At 34.6% G+C, this 10892-nt stretch overlaps 1 pseudogene; it reads right to left on the bottom strand.

Annotated features, from left to right (window-relative positions):
- Positions 1-1676: 1676 nt before the first annotated feature.
- On the bottom strand, positions 1677-5676 carry LOC149551799 (ferric reduction oxidase 2-like; annotated as a pseudogene).
- Between the last annotated feature and the right edge of the window lie 5216 nt (positions 5677-10892).

Genomic DNA, 10892 nt, shown 5'->3' with positions numbered 1-10892 from the left:
GGACCTGAAACCTCAGTAATTAATACAATAAAAAGTATATCAAAACCCCATTAGAATAGACACCTACATACTATGGAAAACATAGGGACTAGCAGACATGGCCAGAGACCAGAACCAAAGACCAATAAACACACAGAGGATGACTAGGACAAAATAATCAAAAAGACAAAAAGAAGCAACACAACACTAGGCTAGCTCTTTCACAACCTTAGCCAAGTTCCTCCCAAGGCTAGCCACTTCTTTAATAGAGTCCTTCACAATAAAACTAGGAGCTGTCTCAATTGCCTTCTTTGTGCTCAACCTGGTATGCTTACTAGGACTGCCACTGAAAGAGATACTAGAAGGGGACACAATTTATTTCACACTTCTCTTATCTACACTAGTAGTAGTAGCATAGAGACTAGAAGTCACCATATTCATATTCTACTCACTATTTTTGATAAGCTAGCAAAGTTTGGCCTCATAATCCAAAAGTTTACCTAGAATGTCACGAACCTTGGCTTCCAGTTCCATCCTTTTATTTTCCTCTTTCTCTAGGCTAGATTACAAATTCCTAGCTATCCTTTTTAGAAAATTCACCTCATTATAAATCCAACTATCAACCATTAGGGAAATATCAGCCCACAATTTAGCTCTATGAAGAAATTCAAGATTTCCCTCTCGTACCTCCCTAGCGATATCATTAGGAACATCAATGACATAGTTAGCCTACTCAGTATTAATTTCTTCAATCCTAGTGTCTTTTGGACCCCCAACTAAATCTTTTTCCCCCACAACATCAAAGCCTTCCTTACAACTCACCAACATTCTGGTCCACATTAGGAAAATTCACCATATGTTTATCCAATTCACAATCTTGGGCATCCTATAATTCTTCCTTCTTTTTTATCAGGAGGATCCCCATCCTTCCTTAATTCCCTCTCTGTGACATTATCCTTTAGAGGATCCTATTTGTTACCTATAGTCCTTCCTTGCTCGCCTTTATTGGTACTTTCAGTTCGAGGCTTATCCTTTTTACCTTGGCTCTTAGTTTCCTTTGGGCTTTTCTCCTCATGTTGTAATGTTGTTACTATAGTTATTTTGTTCATGATGCTATTATGATTCTACTGTAACAATGTTGTTAACTTGGCTTCTTAATCCAATTAAAAATAGATATGGTTCATACACGTTATTATTATTATCAAATGTTTGCACAGAGGGAAAGGAGATCCATGTCCCTAGTTTATGTGTTTAATTTTTTTCTAATGCTGTGAACATAAAAATTTATTACATATTTATCCAAATCATTGGAACCTATTCTTAGTATTTTGACATCATCCAAATTCTTCCATAATCTTGAAATTTCTTTTTATTTTTAATTCTCGAAACATTTGTGAGAATGCTCAGCTGATACCATAAGGAAAAGTTAGACAAAGAAAAAAGTTAAAACCTCCAGAATGGCTCAAAGTATATCATTCTTATTAAATTCATTACATAAAAGTTACATAGTACTCAGGAAAACTACAAAGTTTGGTAAAGAGGAAAATACTATGTGGGGTCTATGAATTATTGGACATGATATAGGAAAATTCATGAAGTATGGTGAATGTTCAAAGTATAATTTTTTTTTTTTGCATACACAGGTGCATTTGAGAAAGAAAAGTGGACAGGACTTCAAATCTTGTGAGAAGACTTGACTAGAGATTGTAACTGATGGAGTAAAAATCCAGTGCAACAGAGGATTTGAAACCTGGTAAGGAAGTGTGACTCCTGCAGGCCAATGTTACACTTTCCTAGATACTTTTTGGTCCACACACTATAACACCCACATTTTTTCCATCCATTTCTAGACCAAATTTTCCAATGATGTATTCCAATTTGACATGCCAATCACAAAGAAGAATTATAAGTATTTGGGTCAAGAAAACTACAAGAATGTTTTAGTTCATAATAGAAGCATATAAAACAGTGGATACCAAAACAAAGGTATGAAACACCTAGAGTACTAGATACTTGTGATATTGCTATCAGGATTCAACTATGTATTTATTGGGTCAAACACATTAGCCCATGTTTCATGAATAGTGTTTTAGAAGAGCCCATCTCTCATGAGAGTGAATGAAACACTTCACACTCATTACATCTAGGTGTTCCATTCATGGGTCAATGAGTGCAATGAATGCTGAGTGTTCCATTCATTCTCATGAGAGATGGGCTCTTGTGAACCATTACTCATGAAACATGGACCATTGAATTTGACCCAAAAACTACATGGTTGAATCCTAATAGAAATATCACAATTTGACTTGCAACAGAAACTCCTACTTTTCTACTAGAAATTAGAAAGCATGTATGGTTTTGCACTTTTCTGACATTTTTAGATAGATAAAATTAAAAAATATAAAATATAAAATATATTGTGTGTTTCATGAATTCTTTATAGCTTAGTGCTAGACCCATGTAAGCCCAGTATAAAATTTTTGAATTGCCCCTAGTCCAAGTTTCAGCATAGCCAGTCGCTTTGCTTAGTTATAGATGGTGAACAAACAATCGGGTGGCATCCTTCCATGATTTCCACAGCAGATCCATAAGGGACGGAATCTTTTTTTATTACACAAGAAATGAAGTTACCTTGAAGATTAGGCCATTGATGATAATGGATACTGCATCCACTTAAAATGGTGTCGCTTTGCTGCTCCCCTATATTGCCTCTTGACTGCATCTCATACATCTCCTGTGTTGACTTGTGGGCTTTCTTGGTTTGAACTCTTTTTCAAACCATATAAACTAAGCCTCCAAAGATCACAATCCCCAAATTCATGCACATAAATGTTATAAGTCCTCTAGCCCACCATGGGAACACAGTGTAAGTGTTGTTATCCAATGGGTATATATAGAAGTGATTTAGTACAATGCTCAATATAAGATATCCTAACAATGCAGAAGCAATTATTGCTGCATGCCATAAAGTATTGTTTGTGCTTGTTATAGAATGTAGAGAACCCATACACATATCTACCTCAGAGATTTTTCCTCCTTTGCTGTGGTCATTGCTAAAAAATATTTCAGTAGTTGAAGGTATTCCCTCTACATCTAGCTTTCCCATTTCAGTATCTAGGGTTTCTGCTTGAGTTACATATGCTTGCACCTCTACTTTCACTAGCCTAGAATAATTTGGACAGATAGTTGAGGGAGATATTAGATTTAGGACACATAGATGTTCAGCTTTTTTGACTGAGTATATGAGTAGGACTTCCCTGGGAACATGGTTTCCATTCTTAATGTTATGCTGATGCAATGTTTCTGATAAAATGCTCAGCAGTGGGGCTATTCCACTCCCTCCACCAATCAGTACCAATGCTTCATACCTGCATAGATGAACATAATTGAGATTACATATTTTACGTTTTATGTTGGATGAATAAGGCATATTTTCAACATTTTTGAAAAAAATTGTAATGGTCCCTGGTCAAGTTATAGTATTTTCTCTTGAGTAACTAATTGTAGGAGTTATCAAGGCTTTTTAACTATATCAACACCTTTTAAGCATATCTTCTATCTTGATTTAAGTCGACTAATGCCCAAATATATGCACAATATAATATATGTTGCAGCTTATGTTTTCTCACCATGATAATCTAATAGTCTTACCATATAATAATAAAACTAAATAAATAATTTGATACCTTAAGAAGTCACTAGAAGCTGGACCATAAGGACCTTCAGTAATTGCTTGAAGATGTGAAGGTCTCTCCACAAAGTTTATACATTCCATGAAGTTGTCAAGCTTTTTGGTCCATCCTCGTTGGCACTTGATTAGTATAGAGAATTGGTCCGAGTCAATGCTTGAAGTAGAAACAATGCTGAAAGGATGCCATTTTGAATGTGATATAAAAGGAAGGTTCAAAAGAATAACACTCATAGGGTTATACGCCAGCATGTATAGAATTTTCTTAGTCGAAGAGTGTCTTGACTCATTTACATTGTATGTACTTAACCTGTGTTTCCATAGTAGACTTGTTGATCTTCTCATATTCATATGCATATGCCAATAAAATGTTGTATAAATAAGGTATACAAAATTATAAGTTTTGGGTATGTAAATGAAATTGTAAATTGGGGCTGGTGATTACATTTACTGGCAGATCAAAACTTCAAATAGAACAATATCAGAAAGTTCCTAACCATCCTTGGTCTCCCAATAATCAAAAAACATTTAAAGATCAGATTGAAACTCTACCTTATTCCCTAAATAATTGGACAAACCTGTAATGACAGTTGACGCAAAATAAAAATATTAAGACGAGAAACAATCTCAAAATCCTTTAAAAATGTCAAAAGTTGAAAATAGACATACTAATACTCTGACAACTTTTCAAAAACTATTTGAAAATGTCTGAATGAGCCTTTTGTCAAATGATGTGAAAATAATTGGCATAAGTTAAATGAATGACCAGCGAACTCCTCCTAAGGTTGAAGGGGTAATAAAATATCTTCAAATATGCTTAAACATTTTGTTAGAATAACATAGTTCGATGTGAATGAGAATCTGATATAAATGCATGTAACTCAATTCATAGAAACACAAAATAATAGATTCCTTACTTTGCAATTTGTGAGCCCTAAAATGATTTGGTTCGTGAATAAAAGTGCTTATGCAAGATAAATATAAATTGAAACTAAACGTTATTTTATTTGTATCTTTTCCACTCAAAGTCCACCTATTTTTATTTGTACATAAACAAATTGAGTTTAATAGGGCATGTATACTTACTTGGGTGCTTTGCAATAGCTAGTTGTACTATGCTTAAAGACATTTTTCTGGCATATATAACATGTACAATTTTTTGTGACTAGAGAAACTAGAGATAACGGTCAAGAAGAAAAAGGAAAATTCTAGGTAGTGCAAGAGAGAATGCCATGTCTCCAATGTGCAGTTCAAAGAAGATGATGAATATCAAATACAGGTGGTGAGTGTAGTAGAAGAATTCAAAGAAACATTGTCTGATGGGTTTTATTGATGTCAACCAAATTATCAGGCCTGCTAACAAAGCAATCTCTTTAGCTATATTTGAAAATCCTATTTCAGTCCAGGATAACAACTGCACATCAGAAGAAACCTTTGTTACCAATGTTTTCTCAGTGCCATGTTCATAATTAATTATTACAGACTTAATTTGGATGACACAAATATGATGTTGCATATTCTTGATGAACTCAACATTGTATTTTGATTTGAATAGCTCTTGTATATCAGGATAAATGTTTGCGGTGTATCTATGTGCACAATTATTCAAAAATTAGAACTTTTATAGTCCTACACATATCATTGAGGTTGCTGTTGGAATAATATATGTATGGAAATGTATTAGCTACTATTAAGGCATTCCTATTCAATCTGAAAGTGATGCAATGATGCAATTGGAATGAAGTTATGTGGATCTAGGATATATATAATATGAAAATATATCTCACCATGTTGTACCCAAATCATTCTTGAAACTTTAAGTCTTTGTGAAGATTCTAAAATAGTGGATACAAAAACAAAGGTATGCAACACTTGGAGTACTAGATACTTGTGATATTGCTATCAGGATTCAACTAAGGAAATTTTTGTTTTTGTTTTACTTTATACCTATCACAATTGTGACACCAACCACTAGCATTGCGATGAGGTTGCTGTGGTAACAACGCCATTTTCTATTGGAATTTCTAGGGTGTCCATCACAACTATGACATCCACCACAAGAATTGTGACGGGGTTGCTGTAGCTAAGACAACAGCTGCTATCGCAATTGTCGAGGTTTTCGTCACAATTACGACATCGGCCACAAGAATTGTGATGAGGTTGATGTCACAATAAAGTGGTTACATAGCGATGGATAAGCATCATAATTGTGATGGTATAGGATAGACGTCATAATTTGTGACTAAAAAACAACGATGTTTATTACTGTCACAGTGGCAACACATTTCTATCTTAATTGTGACACATAGCCATCACAAATTGATGCCAAATGTATTAGTACATTAGCAACACACCTATGCATCACTAAAATACTAGCCCCTAAATCAATCACGTAATTGTGGACTAGTTTATCCCTATAATTAGAGAAACATAAAATGGAGGAGGTCTAACCTTTTTACTTTCTTCTACCTTCCTTGATGGTTGTACTAGGTGGCACTTTTCATGCTAGGTGACTGATCCTTTGGTTCAATACTTTCCAATTATTTCTACAATAGCCTCTTTTGCATGGGTATAGTAGCAATGGCATCCCACATGGAAATATTCACATTTATCTTCTTCATCTAATCTACCACACTAAATGAGGTACTAGGTGCTCTAGTAGAAGCCTTGGGAATTGCATGTGTAGGGGGTTGAGTTGGAATAACCTGGGGGCCATTCATATCTTCTCTACTATTATTATATCTTTCTTGTTGAGGGGTATTGGATTGATTATTCACCATTTGTACATGAGGCACTTTATTTGATGTTGAAGCTTGATTAGGAGGAGGGGGGGTAGCATCTTCAATAGCTCTTCTTTTTCTCCCAGTGTTGTGAGAAGTGGAGTCCTAATTTACATTACAATGTTCCTCCACCTGATGATTCACGAAGGAGCAATCACCCTATCTTTGAATATGTGAGGCATCTTTGGGTTGGTTCTCATTATATTACTATCTTACTCTAGGCTCTTGGGTGGTCAAAGCCAAATAAGATTTAGCCTTTTGACACATGCAATAGGCCTAGGAGTAGTTGCAAGAGGAGAAAAAATCTTGATCATGAGCCATATTGTTTTGAGGGACTATGGCCTTACTTTGATTTGTATTCGAGATAGAAGCATGACTATTTTTCCTATTCTAATCAAAATAATTGTTCCCATAATTATGATTAGGAGGTCTACCATTATTAGGAGTTTGATATTGTAGTTGAAGAGTGTTATTACCTTGAGCCTGTTGCCTTTCCAAAGTCACCATTTTGTTGCTCACTTTCTGCATCACAAGGGAGCTATCTTCCAACTTCTTCTCTTGACCTTGCAATCTTTTATCTATGTTCAACATCATAGAATACATCATCTCCTTTATTTCATCCATTCCATTTGAAGATGTGGAAGCTTGAGGGACTAGAGTAAGGTATTGTAATGTGGAAGTTGTGGGAACAGGGGCCATTTTTGGTTGGTGATTTGGGATATTAGGGAAGAAAGGAATAGAAGGCCTTGGAGCCAGCTTTTCTCATTGTGTCAACATGTTTTCTACCCTTATTGCTATTTCATAAGCATCAGGTAAGGTATCTCCTTCCATGGTTTGGATTGTAGTGGTATTATCACTTTTAAAAGCTCTAAGGTAATGCAAGAAGACATTACTAGGGGTAGGTATTTTGTCCCATGTCTTTTGAATTCTATAGTTGAAATCAATCATAAATTCATGGGGGGCTCTTTTTATGGTAATTGGATGTTTTAAAAGTGACAAATAGTCGCTTTTGTCCTCAAAATGTTTACACAGTCCTGTTCCTAACCCATCCTAATATATTATAGAGCCATGTGATAGACCATGGTACCATTGTAGGGCTTTCCCTTTTAAAGATGAATCTAGGAGTTTAATGAACACATCATCTTCTATAATACCTTGGACATTGAAGACATTTGCAACCTCTTGAATGTGTTGTAAGCGAGAGATAGAGGTTTCACTAGTAAATTCAAGTATACTTTTAAGTGTAGCTACTGGTATGTCATGTCTTTGGGCCAATAAATGAGGACTTCCACCATTAAAGGTGGCAAAAGCATGGGCTCTAGGCTCTGCCATATAAGAAAGTGATCTATGTATATGAGCTGATGGAAACCTAGGTTGAGATCTAACAATAGGAGGAGTAGAAATTGATCTTGCAGGGATATGCATTTCTTCTATCCTCCCAATTGGTGATAGAGACAATCTAGTCTTTCTTCCTCTAGGATTGGAAAATGAAAGCTCTTAGTATTAAAACTTACCTCTAGAAGATGCCCTTGTTTCAACTTTGGCATGAATCACTATGACTAGGTCTAAAAACAAATGTATTTGAAGCTTGGAGTTGCAAAGTACTTGAAGAATGAGCCTCTTGAAGGCTTGAATACTAAATCTAGTACTATCTCTTCAACACAATCATGAAATTTTCTTCTTCTTGACACTAGTAGACTTAAAATATTCTTGTTGTAGAGTCCCACTAGGCATGCCAAAAACTATTGTCACAAAAGTTTGCACCATTGTCCAAATTTTTACCTATGGATAACCTTTTGAAACATGGAAAAAACTTCCAAGTTGTGGGACTTGAACTATGAGGTTGAGTCTCTAGAGAAGGCCAACTTCCTTTGCTATCAGGATGCACCTAACTACTCTTGAAGAAGAAAAGGAAGAAGACTGCATAAAATAAAGCTACCTAATCTAATCCAAGGGGGTGATGCACCAAAATAGAGTGTTTGACCTTATCTCTACCTATGAATGCATAGTTAACTAGCTATAACCTCAAAGAATACAAATTTAGACCTTGCTTAATTCAACAACCACATGTAGACCAGAAAATAAAAGAATGCTATAGGAAGAAACTTCACTTAATATCATTCAAATGCCAAAAGTAGATATGATCATGCAAATTGCAAAATATAGACAAGAACATTAACCAGAGGCAAAGAAATCTTACACAATGTGTTAATGGATAAAAGAGACTCAATAGAGGGTTACAATTAGCTTAGAGGCATGATGAATTATAGTAGTATGCATAGAAGCAATACTAGGGAATTAGAGAAAGATCAACCCTTATAAAGATTACAAAATCTGCCTTTATAACTTAGGCATAACTGAGATATTTTTGACTGGAGTTACTCCACAACCACTTCCATTAAAATTTAAGTACCTAAGAGAACAATCAAGGTGATCTAAAATATTTTATTTGGTACACTTGTAGTGGCATGAAAATCATGGAAACCCTAACTAGAGTAGACCTAAAGTGATAAAAGCGGTGCCAATCAATGCTAGAACCCTTGAAATGGACAATCAAGTAGTGGAAAGAATGCCTATATATTGTTTCTAAAGCAAAAATAACTTTGGAGTGGTTAAAATTGATTGAAAGATTAGATTATGCAAGAAACCCTATCTTTCCTCATTTCTAGCTTATGAAATATGCAAGGTTAGTACGTCAATCTAGTCAAACAACCAAAAACCTCTACAAGGATACCCCATATTATTTCCTTTTGCCACCTCATGGAGTCTTTACACATTTGACCACATCATTAACTAACTGTACCAACCTTTAAAACTTGACCGCAATGGCTTACAATATTGTTGATTTAACCATGATGTCAACCTAAGTGGGCCTACCAAACTAGGCCCGCTGGGACACATGGAAAATCCTCACTATGTCACTATAGCTAAAGATCAATCATTTTCCCATAGCGACATAACAAGAGATGTTGATCTTCCTCCATCTGATGGCCAAAAAAACATGCAACCAAATCACTAACCATGCCAGGATCCAAACCAATTAGAACTCATCCATACACCAACTTGTTTGATAAGTCCTCACTTTTGCAACCCGCCAATGGAAATAGGACTCACAATCTACGTGGAAAATCATCACTATGTCGCATGAAATAACTACCTTACAACTCCACAAGGTGAAAAAGTGACAACCATGGATGATCCTTGATCTGATGATGAGTAAAATGCACTAAAGGAACTAGCCCACACCTTGTATAGTCATTACCTTAGCCAATGAGAAACCAATAAACTGCCAACGTGTTTTGACAATTGCCCGATTGCTTTGACAAGAAAGGATCCACCAAAATTCATGCTTTGAGTGATCATTATGTCACATGAAATAACTACCTTGTATCTCTACATAGCAACATAACAAAAACCATAGATCACATGTGAAAAGATCTGACGATGAGGAAGTTGTGGGCCTGTAGAAATATTAAATTGCATAGTCACTTAGGAATTAAAATATAACCTCGGGTTTTAGTATAAGGTATGTTGTCCCCATTTTATTTGAATTTTCAAATATGTGAACATTACTATGTTTGAATTCAAATATGGCAATTTTGGCGGGAAGGCAAAAATGACCAACAAATACCATGTATATATTTTGATATATGATCATGCATGATAGGACCTTTAATTATAAATACAAATATATATAGTTCCACATCACATTCTACTACATATAGAATTACTCTCATAGTTATATATTTTATATTCCTTATATTATAAAATTTATTACCTACTAATATTAAGTGATTCATAACTTATTTGGAGTTTACATAAATAGTGGTCTTGTTATTTTTATTTTATACATAAAATTGAGAAAAATATATTTAAACAAAAAGTAAAGTTACTTACCTTTCATAAAGTTACTTTCTCTATAATTTTGGCATTCCTTTTATTTAGCCTTGTTTATAGCACAATCCTTCCTAAAAATGTGGTTTGATGGATATGCTTTCCTCCTTTTAGGATGTTGTATTTTTTCTTTCTTGTTCTATTTATTTATCCATTTTCCCACTTAGCTCTATTATTTAGTTTTTATCACTTCTCATGGATGTTTATTTCCCATTCTCCAAGATTTTAATTTTTAATATTTTAGATGAGTGATGGGTGTTTTAACTTTCTAATTAAGTCAATAGGCTTTTTATTGTGGCACACAATGATCTACAAATTGTTAAAATGCCAAAAATGTGTCTAAAGTCAATATCAAAAAATAAGTACCCACCATTTTTTATAGAGAATTGAAATTTATTTACCCCACTTATTGTTTACTATGCTATTAAGTTAGGCTATTGGTTAAAGCCATACTCAACACTTCAACTTGATGGAGGACAAAGCAGACATTAATTCATTTTCAATCTAAAATAAGAAATAGTTAATTAATTTAAAAGAGGAAGGATGAACTC

Source organism: Cupressus sempervirens, chromosome 6, assembly GCF_028749045.1.
Source record: "Cupressus sempervirens isolate cs-2001-9-10 chromosome 6, ASM2874904v1, whole genome shotgun sequence".
Taxonomy (NCBI): domain Eukaryota; kingdom Viridiplantae; phylum Streptophyta; class Pinopsida; order Cupressales; family Cupressaceae; genus Cupressus; species Cupressus sempervirens.
The sequence above is the reverse complement of the archived record's forward strand: the minus strand, read 5'-3'. Positions and strand labels throughout refer to the sequence as shown.